At 46.2% G+C, this 16,890-nt stretch overlaps 1 long non-coding RNA gene across 1 annotated transcript; it reads right to left on the bottom strand.

The window, feature by feature from the left end:
- Positions 1–6,640: 6,640 nt before the first annotated feature.
- On the bottom strand, positions 6,641–16,829 carry LOC126486900 (uncharacterized). The gene is made up of 3 exons (XR_007588229.1): positions 13,798–16,829; positions 10,334–10,496; positions 6,641–7,265 (listed from the first exon to the last, which is right to left on the bottom strand). It is a non-coding gene; the product is annotated as an uncharacterized lncRNA (long non-coding RNA).
- Positions 16,830–16,890: the final 61 nt, after the last annotated feature.

Genomic DNA, 16,890 nt, shown 5'->3' with positions numbered 1-16,890 from the left:
CTTCTTAGCCTGGGTCTTGGCCTCCACAGCCTCATCCTTCCTCACCTCCCTTCCTTTTGGGTGTAACAGCAAAAGTGAGAGAAATGGCAGTGGGTGGGAGGGGCTTGAGGATGTCAAAATTTGGGGTGCAGTGGGTGCATAAAGGGAAGATCTGGGCGTGCAGACTTCTGTGTGATCTTTCAGTATTTCCACCCTTCACCAGAATGATCAAGGTACTTCGCCAAAGGAGAGGAAGCCATGCAGACACAGGGAAACCTTATGGCCTGTGCTTGGCCCTAGGGCACACTATTCAGCTGGCAATGGGTCCTAAAATGCCAAGTCCCCAAAAGAAAAGCCATTATATGAGTTACACGGTGGACAGAATCCTCTGGCCCTTCCTAAAAGAGGATGATGCAAGATCAGGGGCAAAGAAAACAAACTCTGGCCCAGGGGATCATCTGGTCCTGATGGTGGATTCAAGTATCACTTGTCTGTCACCCTAGCATTTGGGAGGTGGAAGCAGGAGAATGAATTCAAAGCCATTCTTGACCACATTCAAAATTCAATATTCTGACAGAGACACTAGGGGTCTGAGCTCCAGGGGGAAATTAGGATTTCTTGGGGCCAAAGAGCAGGCAGGTTAGAGGTGAAGAGCTGTACCCAGCCTTTGGCAGCTGACCTGCGTCTGGGGACCAAGATGATCTCTTGATGTGCCCCAGCATCTGTAACATTTGAGCCAGAAACAAAGATAGGAAGGGAGCCCACTCTTTCTCATCACCAGCCTGCTCCTAGAGAACCCAGGTGTGTCAGTGACATAAGAGAGGGTCTCCAAAGGAACCAGAGGGAAAGGGAGACAGAATCTGAAAGGGTTTGTGAGACTTACCCAGCAAAACAATGGTAGATAAGACCCCTGAAGCCCAGCAAGACTTCAGGGGTGCCTCTCAGAAAAGCACCGCCCCAAAAAGCACTGACCCCTAGAAGCCTTGATGTTAACTCTGGCCCCCAGAAATACACTACTTTCCTTTTATAAACTGCATTCTCTGGTTCCCCAGGTTAGGAAGACCAAGTCCAGAGAGTCCCCACACCGCATCCACAGCTCCGCCTTGCCACTCCCAGGAAGTTAAGGCAGGCTCCTCAGGGCCTTGATATCTGGGGCCAGTCTCCACCCAGAGTCACCAGCTCCCTAAAAGTGTAAGCGGAGCTGTGGGTGACAGACCTGCCAGGCAGGATCTGCCCTGTCTCCTGTTTCCTCTAGAGGACCTACAACACCCTCTATTCACACAGCCTGCCCTGCCCCCAGGCACTGGCGCAGGCTGACACAGCTCTGCTGCTCCAAGCCTGGGCTAGGTGGTGAGCCCAGGCTTTGTGCCTACAACCCTACTGGGACCTACGAGATTTCACTACACAGCTGAGCTGAAGACCTAACACGACTGCGGTGGGTGGGGATGGGGGGGGGCGCACGAGTTGACCCTTTTGAATATACCCCTAAAACTTAAGGGCAGGGGTTCCCTCCCCTCCACTAAATAACTCAGCCAGGCCAGGATATAGCTCAGTGGAAGAATGCAGGGCTGGAGCGCTGTCTCAGCGGCTAAGAGCACTTGCTCTTCTAAGGAGCCAGGTTTTGATTTCCAGCACCTACATGGTCACTCACAACTAACTGTAACTCCAGTTCGGGGGGGTGGGGGGGATCCATTACTCTTTTTTTTCTTCTTTGGGCACCAGGCACACACGTGGCATATAAACATACATGCAGGCAAAATACTCATACACTTAAAAAATGTTAAATCTTGGGCTGGAGAGATGGCTCAGTGGTTAAGAGTGTTGCCTGCTCTTCCAAAGGTCCTGAGTTCAATTCCCAGCAACCACATGGTGGCTCACAGCCATCTGTAAAGAGGTCTGGCGCCCTCTTCTGGTCTTCGGGCATGCACACGGAATATTGTATACATAATAAATAAATAAATATTAAAAAAAAAAATCTTAAAGATAAACAAAGAAAAAAAAAACACAACCAAAACTTTGACTAGAATAAGGGCCTAAGTTCAATGTTTTGTAAGACTAAGGGGGGGGAGGGGAATTACACCACACCATCCATCCTCTCCCATCCTTAAGGATTTGTTTCTTCTAAGCTGTGGCTATAAATAGGAAAGGACCTGTGCCCCATGTTTAAGATGTTGAAAACTTAACCCTCTCTTTTGTACACAAACACACATGGCTATATATTTGAACATGGGTTTCTTGTAATATTTGGACACACAGCACAGAGATCAGTATCTGTCAACATAATATACAATCCACGAAGGATGCTCACAAGCTTTGGAAGCATGGACCCTTTGCCTGTGGCCCTCTCAAATGCCTAGGAGCTAAGGGAGTCAGGACATCCTGCCCATTAAAGGACCTATGCCAACATCACTGAAAAGAGAACCCATGGATATAGGGAGGGCTTGCCACGGGGGCCCAGATCTCTAGGTCCCCAGCTTGGAAACACTGCCTATTGCTTTAGAGTCTCTTAAAGTGTAAAGAAGGGAGCCCTCTAAACTGGCCCTTTAAGTGTGGTTGCTATGGCAATTGTGCAGCTCACTGAGTTAGAACACTCATCTTCCAATAAGAAGCCAGAGAAGTGCTCCCTGTAACTCCTACATAACCTCCCTCTGACCAATAAAAACTGCTAGAGCGGCTGGCATCTTCCTCACTTCCCAGAAGTTACAGATCTTAAAGGAGTGATGGTCCCAAGGCAGACCTTCAGAGTCTCTGATTGGGTCCCTTTCCTGTCCACAACATGGGAGGAGTTCTGGCGAGTAAGTAAAACTGGCCTGACGTCCATCTTGTCCTGGGGCCCCTCACAGTAAGCGCTAGCAGTTCCTATGTACTTTGAAGTTACGCCGAAGATGACTCAGGTCTTGGCACAACGAGCCACAATTGCTGTGGTAGATGCGAATAGGAGTCCACTTAGCCCTTCCTGAAGAGCCCCAGACATTCCAATAACTAACAAACCACAATGTGTGCCCCAAGCCAGTCAGGAGAAGCCCAGAAAGGAGGGGGAGCTGGCTGGCTCTGTCTGCTCCCTTCTCTCCTCACAGACTTCTGGGCATTTCCATTGAAGAAACAGCAGGCAGCCACAGGAACTGAGGCTGTTTCCATCCTCGGTGTAGTGAATCATAGTCTTTAACTGATGGCTGCTGTCCTCATGAAGGGCGTCACCTCCTCAGAGGGCCTCCTGTGGCCACCAAGATAATGAATGGGTTGATTTCCATTTCAGATGTGAAACAACCTTTAGCTAAGTCAAGCAGTGATCAAGAAAGGACTTTTCTAGACGAACAGAAGTGTGGCTGGTACTGGAGTTCTCCTGTCCCCCAAACCTGAGCACTGTCAGCCAGAGACTGAAACTAATCCCAAGATAACTTTCTGAAGCTCTGTCAAGGGTGGTTTGCAGAGGGGCTCATGTGGCCCCCCCACCTCTGGGTCCTTCAGCGCAAATAAAAGAGGTTGTCTTCTTTGCTGCTAAAGAGCTCTGTGGGCTAGCAGCATTATCTATGAACTTGTTAAAAAAAAATAAAGGGCAGGCCACATGTGTGTCGCCTCAGCATTTGGATGGTAGAGACAGGAGGATCTGAAGATCGAGGCCAGTCTTTTTACATACCAAGTTTCAGTCCAAGGCTAGCCTGGGCTGTATGAGAACCTATCTCATATAAAAAAAGGAAAGGCATAAAGAGCCAGGTTGGGCTCAATGAAGGAGCCCTCACCTAAGCCGGCATATAAAGCTTTGGGCCCAATCATTAACACTGCAAAAAGAAACCAGAGATTCCCAGGCCTTTCCCCAGATGGCTGACTGCGATTTTATTTTAACAAGGCTAGGGGCGATTAGAATTCACACTGCACAGCCGTTTATGGTGCGTTGAAGACATCTCCCCAACCTGGAGCTAGCTCATTTTACTGAGGGGGTGGCAGGAACAAGGCCGGTTACAGCCATGCAATTAGTAGCTGGGCTGGAAGGCGTCAGACCATACAAACCTGTCCAGGACTTTCACTTCATGTTGCACGTTTATAAATTCCCCTACATGCCCCGCCTTACGGTAGGGTTCCGAAATGTCTGCTAACTGCAGGGCATTCCACCACGGTCAAGAGAAGGAAGTTAAGTAGAGATTGCTGGTAGACAACTGTTATGCCCAGATCATGGAGTCCTCCAAAAACCAACTAGGAGACCAGGTCCTGTATGTAAAAGCAAAGAGCCTTTATTCTTGTTTAAGTCCGAATTCGAACTTTCCGTGTATCCAACACATTGGCACAATCAGAGAGTCTCAGCTCAGTTGGGATGGGGATTTTTATCATAGCAGAGGTTGAGGTGAGGGATTTCTAAGGTTTAGGACCCGATTGGCTGACATTTGTCTAGGGTTGTCCTGGTGAAAAGCCATGGGTGTATGCTGTCAGGTGATCCTGTCTACAACGGTCAGAACCTTATAAATTTCCTTTGCATGCTCTGTTCCTGGGTGGGGCCTGGTGGTCTCAGTTTGTGGTCTTTCTTGGAACCAGGTATTGCCTTAGAGTAAACTCCTGAGACTCTTGGGCCTCTATTGAGCTTGTCATGGCTGGGCCCTACAGCAAACAGGTCTAATCAGGTGGAGGGAACTGTTAGGAATATTCTTAAGACAAGCCTCTCTGCTGATGCAAATAATTCCAATCAGACCAAATTAGACTGAATAAAAGATGCCCACGTTTAGCGCAGCGCTCCCGTGTGGCCAGGACAGCATGGCAAGGGGGAGAGAGCCAGTGAGACCACAGGGAACCTGGAGACCACGTGTTTCTTTTCTGGGCAGCAGCCTAAAGAGCCTGTGGAAGTGATCCTGACCCTTCCTGGGGAGGGGTCAGTGCTTGGAGGGCTTTCCCAGAGGTGGAGTTCAGACCAAGGCAACTCTTAGGGGAGGGGACTTCCAAAGATAGATAGATGCCCAGGGTTGGGATGAGGCCCCCAACTTAATATTACAGGAAACAGTCCACTCCTACCCTTGTCTCCCAAAGGCCAGTTCCTGATTAGTGCAGCAGCCCCAAACTCACTGCCTTCTACAGAGAAGTTAGTCCTACTTGCCAATGAAAAGGACAGGAGTGTCTGGCCAAAGTCACCGCTCCATGCTCACCTGGAAAGGCCTCTTTCTGGAAGAGCAACAGTTGCCAGCAGAGGTGGAGGATAAAACTTATCAGGAAGGAGTTCTCCATACATACACAGTGGGTAGCCAGGCATAATGGCATATTCTGTAATCCCAGCACTTATGCGACCAAGGAAAGAGAATCTCAAATTCCAGGCAAGCCTGGACTATCCAGTGAGATAACCATCTCAAAATCAACAACAAAAACCAGACATTGGAACTGAAGCTCTCTCACTGTCCTTTCTGCCCTAAGAGGGAATATCAAACGGTGTGACTCCACCCTGGGGGCTGTCTGGGTGGAAGTACACCCTGCTGAAGAAGGAAACTCCATCCTCCCCATTCCTCTCCCCCCACCCCCGGATTGCTGAGTGACTGGCTTGGGCAAAGGCCCAACCATCCCAACCAGCGGGATACCAACGGGGGTCCCTGATAAACCTAGTGGAGAGGAATGAAAGGGACAAGACACACGAGAAATGACGGCAAAACAGGATCAAGCCGTTCAGTTTATTATTTCCTCAGAGGCTGTTCTATAGCAAACGAGCAAAGGGGGGGAAGGGAAGGGTGTCAGGAAACTCTGGTCTGCTGGAATTCAGGTCCGGAGACATCCCCAGCTGATAAGTAAATACTGAAGGCCTGTGATTGTTGATTAACAAAGGAAAATGCTAACTGACTCCGGAGCCTGGTGCTTGCAGGTCTCTGCTAGGAGAAAAGATGCCAGGTTGATTTCCTAGACCCTGCAGAGGGGATAGAGGTAAATACTTTTCTTAATTTGTGAGTTTAAGATGGCTCTAAACAAAATGCAGATCTCAAAACACAGGTCTTTGCTTCCGGCACGTTTGCCCTTTTTAAGTATTAGAATGAGGCGAGTTAAAGGTCATCTGGTCGTGGGGGGGGGAGGGCGGAACAGAGGCCCGATCCTCCCTTGTCTAATTGGTGGGGGAAAATTCTTTCCAACTTGGTGGAAGAATTTTCTTTTCAGAGTCTTTTTTGGGGAGGAGAGGGTCTAGGTTTTTATGTCAATACCTCTGGACATCAACCCTGTGCAATCAGGCATGTTCCTCAGGAGACCCAGAGACAGAAAGCATGGTCTTCTCCCTGCAGTGCTTTGCCTTGCACCCCTTTTGTTGGTGCCCATGCCTATTGTGGACAGGCACACATATCTCTGGGTTTTATGTGGTTCCTATAGGAGACTCGCTCTCAAGGGGCTCTTCTAGCCCTCGATCAGCCAGATCAAGCCGGTGATAATGGACCTAAATGGGCTTGGATGCCACCTGTTAGCAAATAAACTAGTGAGCCTATTAAGGGCCTATGGTTCAAAAGTTATCAATAATAAAAATTCTAAAAGGGGGCCCCAAAAGGGAACATAAAAGGGTGGTGACCCAGGGGAAACCATCCCTCCTCTTGCTCTCTCTACTTTTTTTCCTATGCTCTAATCCTTTTGTGACCTTAGCAAAACTGTCTCTAACTATCCCAGTATGATCGGTATAGAAACAACATTTCTCTTTTAGGGCAGTGCAAAGGGATCAAAAATATAAAATTCTTTACATATGCATTAAACCCAAAGATTTTACAGGGTGTGTCAAACTTTTCTCAACATCTATAAAAAGTTACAAATATCATTAGGTCAATTCCAGTAAGAGTACAATGACATTGTTGTTATTAAACACCAATTCCAGTCTCTGAGCAACAGTCAAACCCCAAGTCTGCCCCCTTCTTAAGTGAAGAGGGGTTAATATTTTAAACAAAATGAGTTCTGTGTCCCAAAGATTAAAAAAAAGTCAGATGTTTAGTCTGCATATTAGCTCCAAAGCAAACAGGATTCAAACTGCAGAAAATTGTAGTCGCCATGGTCCCAGCAGGGCATCTGTGTCTGCATCCCAGGTCTGGAAGCAGCTCAGCACTTGTGCTTCGGGGCAAGTGAGATTCCTGGGATTCAGCTACCTGAAGCACGTCTTGGTGATTATCTCAGCGGGGTCTCTTTGTGAGGACTCCTGGAGGCAGGCTGTGTTGAGTGGTTTAGCAGGTACTGCTATCAGGCATTTTTCTCCGTGGGGGCAGGGAAGACTGGATCAAGGATTCCTATCCAATCATTTCTCGAATTCCTTTATGGGGTGCTACAACATCATCAGGCCCAGCTTTATTTTCTTTCTGTGAAAAAAACACAAACATATCTTCGACCTCAAATATATATAGGTCGGGTCTTTTCATAATGCATTGCAAGGGCTTTTTTTTTTTTTTTTTTACCTTGCCTTAGTAAAGGCCAGCTTGGTGTCTTCATGTCCAGATCTGTTTGCATCAGGATCTGTCTATAACTTTTATAAGTTGTTTTCAAGGAGCCATGGTATGCTCCACAATTTCTTTTTATTATTAACCATATATGCAGTTTTTTCCATTGGAAGAGCTATTGTAAAATTTAGTATAAAATACTTTAAGGGATTTTTTAGCTGTAGCATTAGCAGAATACAGTTGTGTGAATTGTAGCAATGATCATCTGGGAAAAGATTATTATTCTGGCCTTTGAATTAAGCAAACACAATTATCCAGGAATCAATCTTAATATTATCAATGAATCTATTGTTTAGTATAAGGAACATTGATCATAGTCAATATTCTGTTAAACCATCTCCCAGATTTCATCCTGCTCTTTTGTACCAGACAGGCTACTGCTCTAAATTAAGACTTTAATATCTTAACTGACAAAACTGGGAAGGTGTAGCCATAAAAAGCATTTTGCTTTTTCATAAAACTGTTGTGGAATAAGTTTGTACTTAATACACGCACTCGCCATAGCTGAATCATTATTAATATATTGTACTTGTACATTATTGTATACTTTACCTGTTGATCTATAATTTACCTGCTTGAGTACCTGTTTGGCAGCTTCTTTTAGCTCTCTATTGGAAATTGGCTCCTTGTTTTCTGTAAGAATTTTACCTATTGGCTCAATATCTCCCATAAGAATATTATAACTAGGGCTTTAACCATTGTAATCTAATTAAAAGTTTGTAAGCTATTCTCTTCTTAAGTTGCAAGTCTGCCTAGCTGATAGGAAAATGGAAAAAGGAAGCATTTTAACTAATGATGCTGGCCTCATTAGACATCAACATGTAGAAGAATGAAAATAGATCCACATCCATCTCTACGCACAAAACTCAAGTTTAAATGAGTCAAAGGCCTCAGCATATAAAAATTACATTGAACCTCACAGAGAAAAAATTAGAAGTACACTTTGCCACATCTTAAACATAGCCTCAGTGGCACAAACCTTGAGAGAAACAATAAATTAGATCTCCTGAATGGAGAAACTTTTGTATAATAAACATAATATCAGCTTATAGAATGGAAAACGATCTTTACTTATCACAAACCCACTCCAAAAACATATGAAGAACTCAGAAAATTAGTCATCAAAAAATTAATCCAATAAAAATATGTTACAGACCTAAACTGAAAACTATCTACAGACGAACTTAAAAATGACTGAGAGACACTGAAAAAATGCTTAAACATAACATCCTTTAGCCATCAGAGAAATGCAAATCAAAACTCTGAGATTTCATCTTATCCTTGTAAAAATGACCAAGATTAAAAATTACTGCTCACAACATATGCTTAAGAAAATGTGGGTAAAGAAAAAACTCCATTGCTGGAAGTGCAAACTGGCATAGCCGTTTTGGATAATTCATAGTATGGCTATTTTTAAAAATTAGGCAACCTTTTACCTTAAAACTCAACAATACCCCTTTTGGGCCTAATACAAAAGTTGTTCAACCGTACCATAAGGACATGTGCTCAGCTATGTTTACAGCAGAATTACTTTATCATAGCCAGAACCTGAAAACAACCCAAAATGTACCTCTAGGATAAATGAGACATCATCCTTTTAAATAGCCATAAATACCACAAAATATCTTGGAGTAACTCTAAGCAAGCAGGACAGAAGGTTGGGTCCGGTCATCTCTGCTTGTGAAGGGGGAAATGTTTTTCATTTTTAACCATTATTACTTGATAAATTTAGTAAGAGGCCTGAGTCTCAGCAGTCGACCCTGAAGCAACACCTGGCAGCAGGAAAGGACCACAACCTGAGACAACTCGACTCCCAGCCAAGAGCAGATGGTACAAATCGAAAAAATTGTATGATAAGAACTTTAGATCTTTTAAGAAATTTAAGACATTAGAAAATGGAAAAAAAAAGAAAATGGAAAGATCTCCTATTTTCTTGGGAAAGTAGAAGAAACACAGCAAAAATGACAATCTCACTGAAAGCAATCTACAGATTCAGTGTAAATGTCCATTAAGTTATAGCAACATTTCTTACAGAACTTGCCTACAGATTTAATGTAAATGTTTATTAAAATTATAGCAATTTTTTTTACAGAACTCGAAAGAACAATCTTCAACTTTATAAGAAAATATAAAAACTCAGGATAGACTAAACAATTTAAAAATCCTATGCAATCAAGGAAACTTTGAATGTATCACAATCTTTGATTTTAAAATTTTCCTACAGAACCACAGTACTGAAATTAATCTACCTTGGATATAAATTTATATGCCTACAAACTAAAGATTTTTTTTTGTTTATTTATTTTGTATACAGTGTTCTGTCTGCAAGTATGCCTGCAGGCCAGAAGAGGGTACCAGATTTCATTACAGATGGTTGTGAGCCACCATGTGGATGCTGGGAATTGAACTCAGGACCTCTGGAAGAACAATCAGTGCTCTTAACCTCTGAGCCATCTCTCCAGCCCCAAACTAAAGATTTTTGACCAAGAAGCAGGTGGCGCACGCCTTTAATCCCAGTACTCGGGAGGCAGAGGCAGGCGGATCTCTGTAAGTTCGATACCAGCCTGGTCTACAGAGCTAGTTCCAGGACAGGCTCCAAAGCCACAGAGAAACCCTGTCTCGAAAAACCAAAAAATAAAAAATAAAAAAATAAAATAAAAATGGAAAAGAAGCATATTTAACTTCCTTTTACTGTCCTGAAGCTGTAGTTTTCTGAGGCTAGTTCCCTTTTTGCAAACCTGCCTGGCAGCTTCTGCTCCATATGGCAGGGGGTTAAGACATAGGCTCTCTAGGCCTGGCAGCCAGCCTGCTTGGCAGGCATAGCTGTGTGGATCCGTACCCTTACTTCTCGCTTCTTGAGGGACTCTTTGAGTCCGCAAGTAAATATATCCTGTTTACAAAATGCTTGCACCATGGCAAAAATTTTTTACCTTGCATCACTGATGAATTCCCTCGAATCTGTCTCATGGTCGGGTTACCATGGCGATTCTTGCTGGACCAGTGCTTTGCCCACTGGTCGTGGTGGTCCAAGTGCGTGGACAGGCCTGTCCTCCTTGTGCAGTGATGTTCCTCAGGCCCTAAGTTGGGTGCCATCTATCCTGCAAAATGCAGATCTCAAAATACAGGTCTTGGCTTCCGGCACCCAAACCTTCTCATCTTGTAGTAAACATTGTTTAGTTCTATCCATTCCAGGTAGAGTCCAGCCCTCTCCAGTCACTGGTATACCCAGCTCTAGGTACTTAGTGGTTTGCAGTAACAGTTATTGCCTTCCCACAGAGATACCCTCAAGCCAAGAGGCCTTTAATGCCAAGATGTCCCAGGCTCCCACTTTGGGAGTTGTAAGGAGAGCCCCTGCAGAGCTGCAGCTGATTTGATTCTGCCAGGGTTAGCATCTAGCTTAATCATCTTTTGTGACTGCTATTTTGACTCCAGTACCTTCTGTTTGAAATATGTCAATCTTGTCTGGGAAGCTCCTAAGGGTGCAAATGCAGAAAGTGGTTGGGGGAGGACTCAGCAAACCGAGATGTCTCCTAACTGAAAATCTGCATTGGCGTTGTCTCTTTGGGGAGCTTAGATAAGAGGTGTTGGTGGATGAAAATTGACTTGCTTTTGGTGTGAATTGTATAATAATAAAAAGGCTTTTTGCCTTTTTGCTAAACAGCAGTGAGTCAGTCCTCCAGAGGCTGATCCGGCCCTCCCTGCCCCCCCTGCAGCTGGAAAAGGCTAAATCATCCTTAGAGTGCCTATGTGTCTTCTTTTCATGAACCCACACCGGATAAAATGGAGCAATTTTGGTTCCTCTGACTCCATAGGGCTATCCAACAGCTACTTTGTTACCAGAGCTCTGCTAGCACCCAGGCAGACAGAACACTACAGTTTGCATTTCTCTGCAGAGTTTGTGTCTTACACACACACACACACACACACACACACACACACACACGTACTCACTGTGGCTCTCTCCTTACCCATGGGCAAAACTTGTTTACAAAGCTTTCATGGGCGCTCACCACATTGAGACAAAGGCCATTAAGAGATAGATGCAAGCAGTACATACAAGCCAGGATCTCCTCAAACTCCTCCCATACTCTGACAGTATTTGTGCAGAACCTCAATGTTCTGTGAGCCCCTGACCCAGCAAGGCTGAGCATTTGAAGGGCTCACTGAAGCCAACCTCGGGTGAAGAGCAAATCCAAGGTGGCCTTACCCCTCCCACCTAGAGGGCCTTGCATTCACCCTTCTGCCCAGAGAAGAGTATCTTGTCCATACCCACACGTGACTCACTGACAGAACTGGGCCTCTACAAGGCTGTAAACACTGCCAGGATCTCATTTTTAGCAGTTGACTTTCTGGGGGGGAGGCACCTGGGCAAACTCGACAGACAGCGGACATACCAAAGACCTTCAAAGAGTCCAAGTACAGTAAGAGAACCCCAGAGTCCTGATAATACCTGTCAGAGAAAGTGGAACTTGCCTTAGAAAGCAAGACTCAGGCTGGAAGGACTGCTCTTGACTCTACCTGTGAGCATGGCTAGGCCTAGACACCCCAAGAAGTTCCTACACCCTCAGAGGGCTTCTCCTCTTCTGTTCAAGATTGCCCAGAGAGCAAGACGGCTCTACTGGTAAAGATGCTCGCCATCTAGTCAGACAACCTGAGGTTGTCACACACACACACACACATCCGCAAGCACACACACACCACACAGCCACCCCCCCACACACACACACAAACACCCCCTCAGGTGGATCTCTGGGACCCGAGTAGCAGAGAGAACTGCTCTTGCAAGTTGTCCCGGCCATACACACAGGAATAAAAGTCACAGTATTTTTTCAACGATTACCTCGGTGTCAGGAGACTGAATCCATAAATGAAAAGAGGAAAGGCGGAGACAATGCCTTCTACCTGAAGAATTTGTACAAGGCCACTGGCCTATTCTAACTCAGACATGATAACTGGGCCCGGAGAGTATGGAGCCAGGTCTAGGGGAATTCATTGCCAGCTTTCTGCCTAGAGTCCTACACTGGCTTTCACTTCAGTCCTATTTCCTGTCTCTACTAGTATCCACGTGAGAGGGCTCCCACCAGCCCCCCCCCCCCCCCCCCCCCCCCCCCCCCCCCCCCCCCCCCCCCCCCCCCCCCCCCCCCCCCCCCCCCCCCCCCAGCTCCCTCTAGCTCCCACCAGCTACCCCCAGCTCTCACCAGCTCCTGAGTTATCCTGGATCCTGGAGGTCTGTGCTCTGAGCCACAGGTCAGACCCTCTGGCCCATCATGTATGTCATGCTGCTGTTCCTCCCTGTGCTGGGAATCCTGTGCTGAAGGCACACTCTTGGCAGGTAGAAAGGCTTCAAGCATTTAAGCTCTGCCCAGCTCTGCCAATGAGTTGCTGTGTGACCTAAGGCTGTGGGGTTTTTTGTTTGTTTTTGTTTTGTTTTGTTTTGTTTTGAGACAGGGTTTCTTTGAGTAACAGCCCTAGCTGTCTTGGAACTCACTTTGCAGACCAGACTGGCCTCCAACTCACAGAGATTCACCTGCCTCTGCCTCCCGAGTGCTGGGACTAAAGGCATTCACCACCGCAGCCCAACAAGGCTGAGTCTTAATAGGAACTTTGGATACCAAACTGAAAATCTGTGAGTAGTCCTTGGACTGACAGGGTGTAGTCCCTGGAAGACACTGGTGATGGACTGGATCTTGGGTATTGCCAAACTCTCAGACAAAAAAGAAAAATCTTTAAGATACAAACTGAAGCTGAGTGGTGGTGGCACACACCTTTAATCCCAACACTCAAGAGGCAGAGGCAGGAGATCTTTGAGTTTGAAGCCAGCCTGGTCTACAGAGCTAGTTCCAGGACAGTCAGAACTACCCAGAAAAACTCTGTCCCAGAAAAAAAAAATGAAGAAACTGGTGTAGCTGGGGTGTGGCTGAGTGCCCAGGGCAGATCTCTGCTCTCAGTCGCCCCACCTTCGAGGTTTTTGCTCAGCTATTCAGCAGCCACGCTAAGAACCAGCAGGATGGGACACAGCCACCCTTCCTACAAATATACCCTAAATCCCACTCGGCTGATGCTGGCCCGGAGAGACTGGGCTTCAAGGCTGGAGAGGAGGGGGAACCTGTAGTTCTGCAGGGTGGGGCTGGCAGTTAGCCAAAGAATGAGGACAGGACAGGACAAGACAGGACAGGAAGGAGCTCTCTGAGAGCCTCCAGTGGACTGGGGAAAGCCAGGGCACACCTCCCTCCCTCCTCGTGCCTGACTAAGAGGGAAATACACCCATGTGAGTCATGGGGCCTTGGAGGTGTGGGAGATGATGTCAGGAAGAAGGCATGCTCTCCGCCACCAGCTGTGATGACGGCAGCACACACAAGCTCATGAACACACGCACAAGCTCATGAACACGTACCCAGAGGACTGCCACATGCTTCCGTGCACACGCATGCGCTGAGTCTCACTGGCACTGCAAGAGACACAAAACCACAGGAGAACAGCTGACAGCCCTGCAAATGTCCAGAGTCACTTGCTCTGAGCAAGGCCCTATGTTAAATATGAGGTGTAGCGGGGAATAAGCCGGACAAACCCAGCTGCCGGGAACACCGCTTCGCATCTAGGCAAACAGCTTTCGCCAGGAATTCTAGCACTTTGGGAGGTAGAGGCAAAGAATTTAAAGTTATCATTGACTGCATAGTTAGTGTGAGGCTTGTCTGGGCTACATATGACCTTGTATCAACAAAATAAAATATAAACAGAGACAATAACCTTACCAGTTGGGCCTCATGATTCACACCTTTAATATTTAGAAAGCTGAAGCAAGGGAAATGGGAGCCCAAAGCCAGCCTGTGCTACACAAAAACAGCGGCAGGTACTACAATATCAGTTTCTTACAGTGTGCTCAGTATATAGCTAGCCTTCCGTTTCTGGTCAAAAATAAGTCAAAGTTTAGTAAAACAAAGTTGAGTTTATAATCCTAGAACTTGGGAGACTAAAGCAGGTTTGTCATGAGTTTGAGACCAGCCTGGGCTACACAGTGAATTCCAGACTAGCCTGGGCTACGTAGTGAATTCCAGACCAGCCTGGGCTACAAAGAAAGATCTTGACTCAAAAAAATAAAGCCTGGTGTAGTGGCTCATGTCCTTAATCCCGGAACTCGGGAGGCAGAGGCAGGCAGATCTCTGAGTTCGAGCCCAGCCTGATCTACATAGCCATAGCCAGTTCCAGCCTAGGCTACATTGAGAGACCCTGTTTCAGAAAAATAAAATAAAATAAAATAAAGGAAGGAAATAAAGAAAAGAGAAAAAAGGATAAATAAAAAATAAATGATATCTGTGGGTCATATTCCCACTAAAGGCCGTGTGGGTGTCCGTGGTCTGTGCTGCTGCCTAAGGCCATGTTGATGTCCATGGCTGGGCTACTGCTGGAGACCATATTGATGTTCGTGGCTCATGTTGACCTGGAAGTCATGTTGATGACTTCTTATGCTGCAACCAAGAGCCATCTAGATGTTCATCATCTTTACTGACACCAGAGACCATGCTGAGGTCTGTGGTGCATGCTGACAACTGAAGACCAGACGGATGTTCATGGTCAGCAAAAACCATTTGGAAGCTGGGTAGTGATGGTGCATGCCTTTAATCCCAGCACTCGGGAGGCAGAGGCAGGCGGATCTCTGTGAGTTCAAGCCCAGCCTGGTCCACAGAGTTAGTTCCAGGACAGGCTCCAAAGCCGCAGAGAAATCCTGTCTCAAAACAACAACAACAACAACAGCAACAAAAGCATGAAAAGGATGCAGAAGCTGAAATCTCCATAGATTTTGGCTTCTGGTGGGGGTGGGGTAGGAAAGGACTCAGTTCCTTTAAGGGGCTGGCCACTGGGGGTTTGACCATGTTCCAGTGAGTATATGGGTAACACAAATTGGATATGTTTTTTCTTCCTCCTCCTCTTCCTCCTCTGCCTTTCTTTCTTGGGGGGGGGGGAGTTCACAAGGGTGGGGAGGCAGAGCTGGAAGGACTGAGGATTGAGTGCCTTATGTGAAATCCCCAAATAGAAAAATATTACATTGGAAAAAATGGAGAATGAGCGATAAATATCAACCTTTGCATAGAAGTGTTTGCAGATAAGATGTCTGGAGGGGAGAGTAAGACCTGCCTGCTGGTGATGATTGTCAGCTGAGGAACAGGCTCATGCAACCTGTCAGACAAGCTTCTCTATTCTTATACTTGTTTGAAATGGTCCATAATATAAAAATCTAAATACTGCAATTACAGCTGGTAATAAATGAGATTTTTGTTGTTGTTGTTGTTGTTTTGGTTTTTTAAGACAGGGCATCTCTGTGTAGTCCTGGCTGTCCTGGAAATCACTCTGTATACCAGGCTGACCTCAAACTCACAGAGATCCACCTGTCTCTGCCTCCCAAGTGCTGGGATTAAAGGTGTGCGCCACCACCTCCAGCCCTGCATGAGATAAATTTTTAAAGGTGTGATAAGGGGACAGAAACACTAGGAAGTCTCCTTAGAGTGGGTGGTCAAGGGAGGTTTCTCTGAGGAGGTAGCACTTAGCCACGACGGCGCACATCTGTAATCCCAGCCCTTAGGAGGTAGAGACAGAAGGATCAGGAATTCAAGGCCAGCCTTGGCTATACTGAGACCAGCCTGGGCTACGTAAGACCCCATCTCTAAATAAAACAATAACAAAGCTGAACTAATAAGTGCAAATCACATGCACACACATATATCTCGGGAAAGACCACTCTAGACACGGAAAGCAACACAAAGGCCATAGGATCCTAGCAAACATGGACGAGGGAACATAAGATGACTGGGGAGTCTAGAGTTCCAAAAATGAAGGGGGGCGCCCAAGGTGAGACCACAGGGGACCCTGACAGGGAAGCTACCATCTATCCGGAGCATGAAGAGACATGGTGTGATCTGGAATACAACTCCAGAGATCACTGTGACCCCTGTTAGTGTTTGCAGAGTACTGTGTCCGTCCAGGCAAGCCACAAGCCAATAATGAGGGAGTGAGAGCGTCAGTTTGGGATTTTTTTTTTTTTTTTGAGGATTTGCTCATGGACGTGGTGTAAAGTATGACGGCAAAAACAGAGCAAAGTACCATTCCGAGTCTAGATCTGAGTTCCAAGGTCAGGGATTGCTCTGTCTAGGCTGGGAAACAAGGAGCTTTGTGGCTTAAGTTTTGTGACAAAGGTCACTGAACGCCACTATCAGGACATGTATGCATGTGCACAAACCACACAGATGAACACCACACATCCGTGTATCTAGAAGCCGCCTTCCTTGCCTCACTTTTCCTCATGGATGATCGCCACAGCCACTTGCCACCTCTCCAGCTTAGCCAGCACTAACAAGACCTATTTCACCCTTTCCTTGCCAGCTCTCACTGCCCCTGTATTGTACCCTCGAGAAAAACTTTTCACAATTATTCTTGCTTATTTTTGGGTTTGTTGCCAGGGAACCCAAGCTGGTGCCCCGGAACTCACTATATA

The sequence above is a fragment of the Alexandromys fortis genome, unplaced genomic scaffold, assembly GCF_014885135.2.
Source record: "Alexandromys fortis isolate MF-2015 unplaced genomic scaffold, M_Fortis_MF-2015_v1.1 scaffold_167, whole genome shotgun sequence".
Taxonomy (NCBI): Eukaryota; Metazoa; Chordata; class Mammalia; order Rodentia; family Cricetidae; genus Alexandromys; species Alexandromys fortis.
The sequence above is the reverse complement of the archived record's forward strand: the minus strand, read 5'-3'. Positions and strand labels throughout refer to the sequence as shown.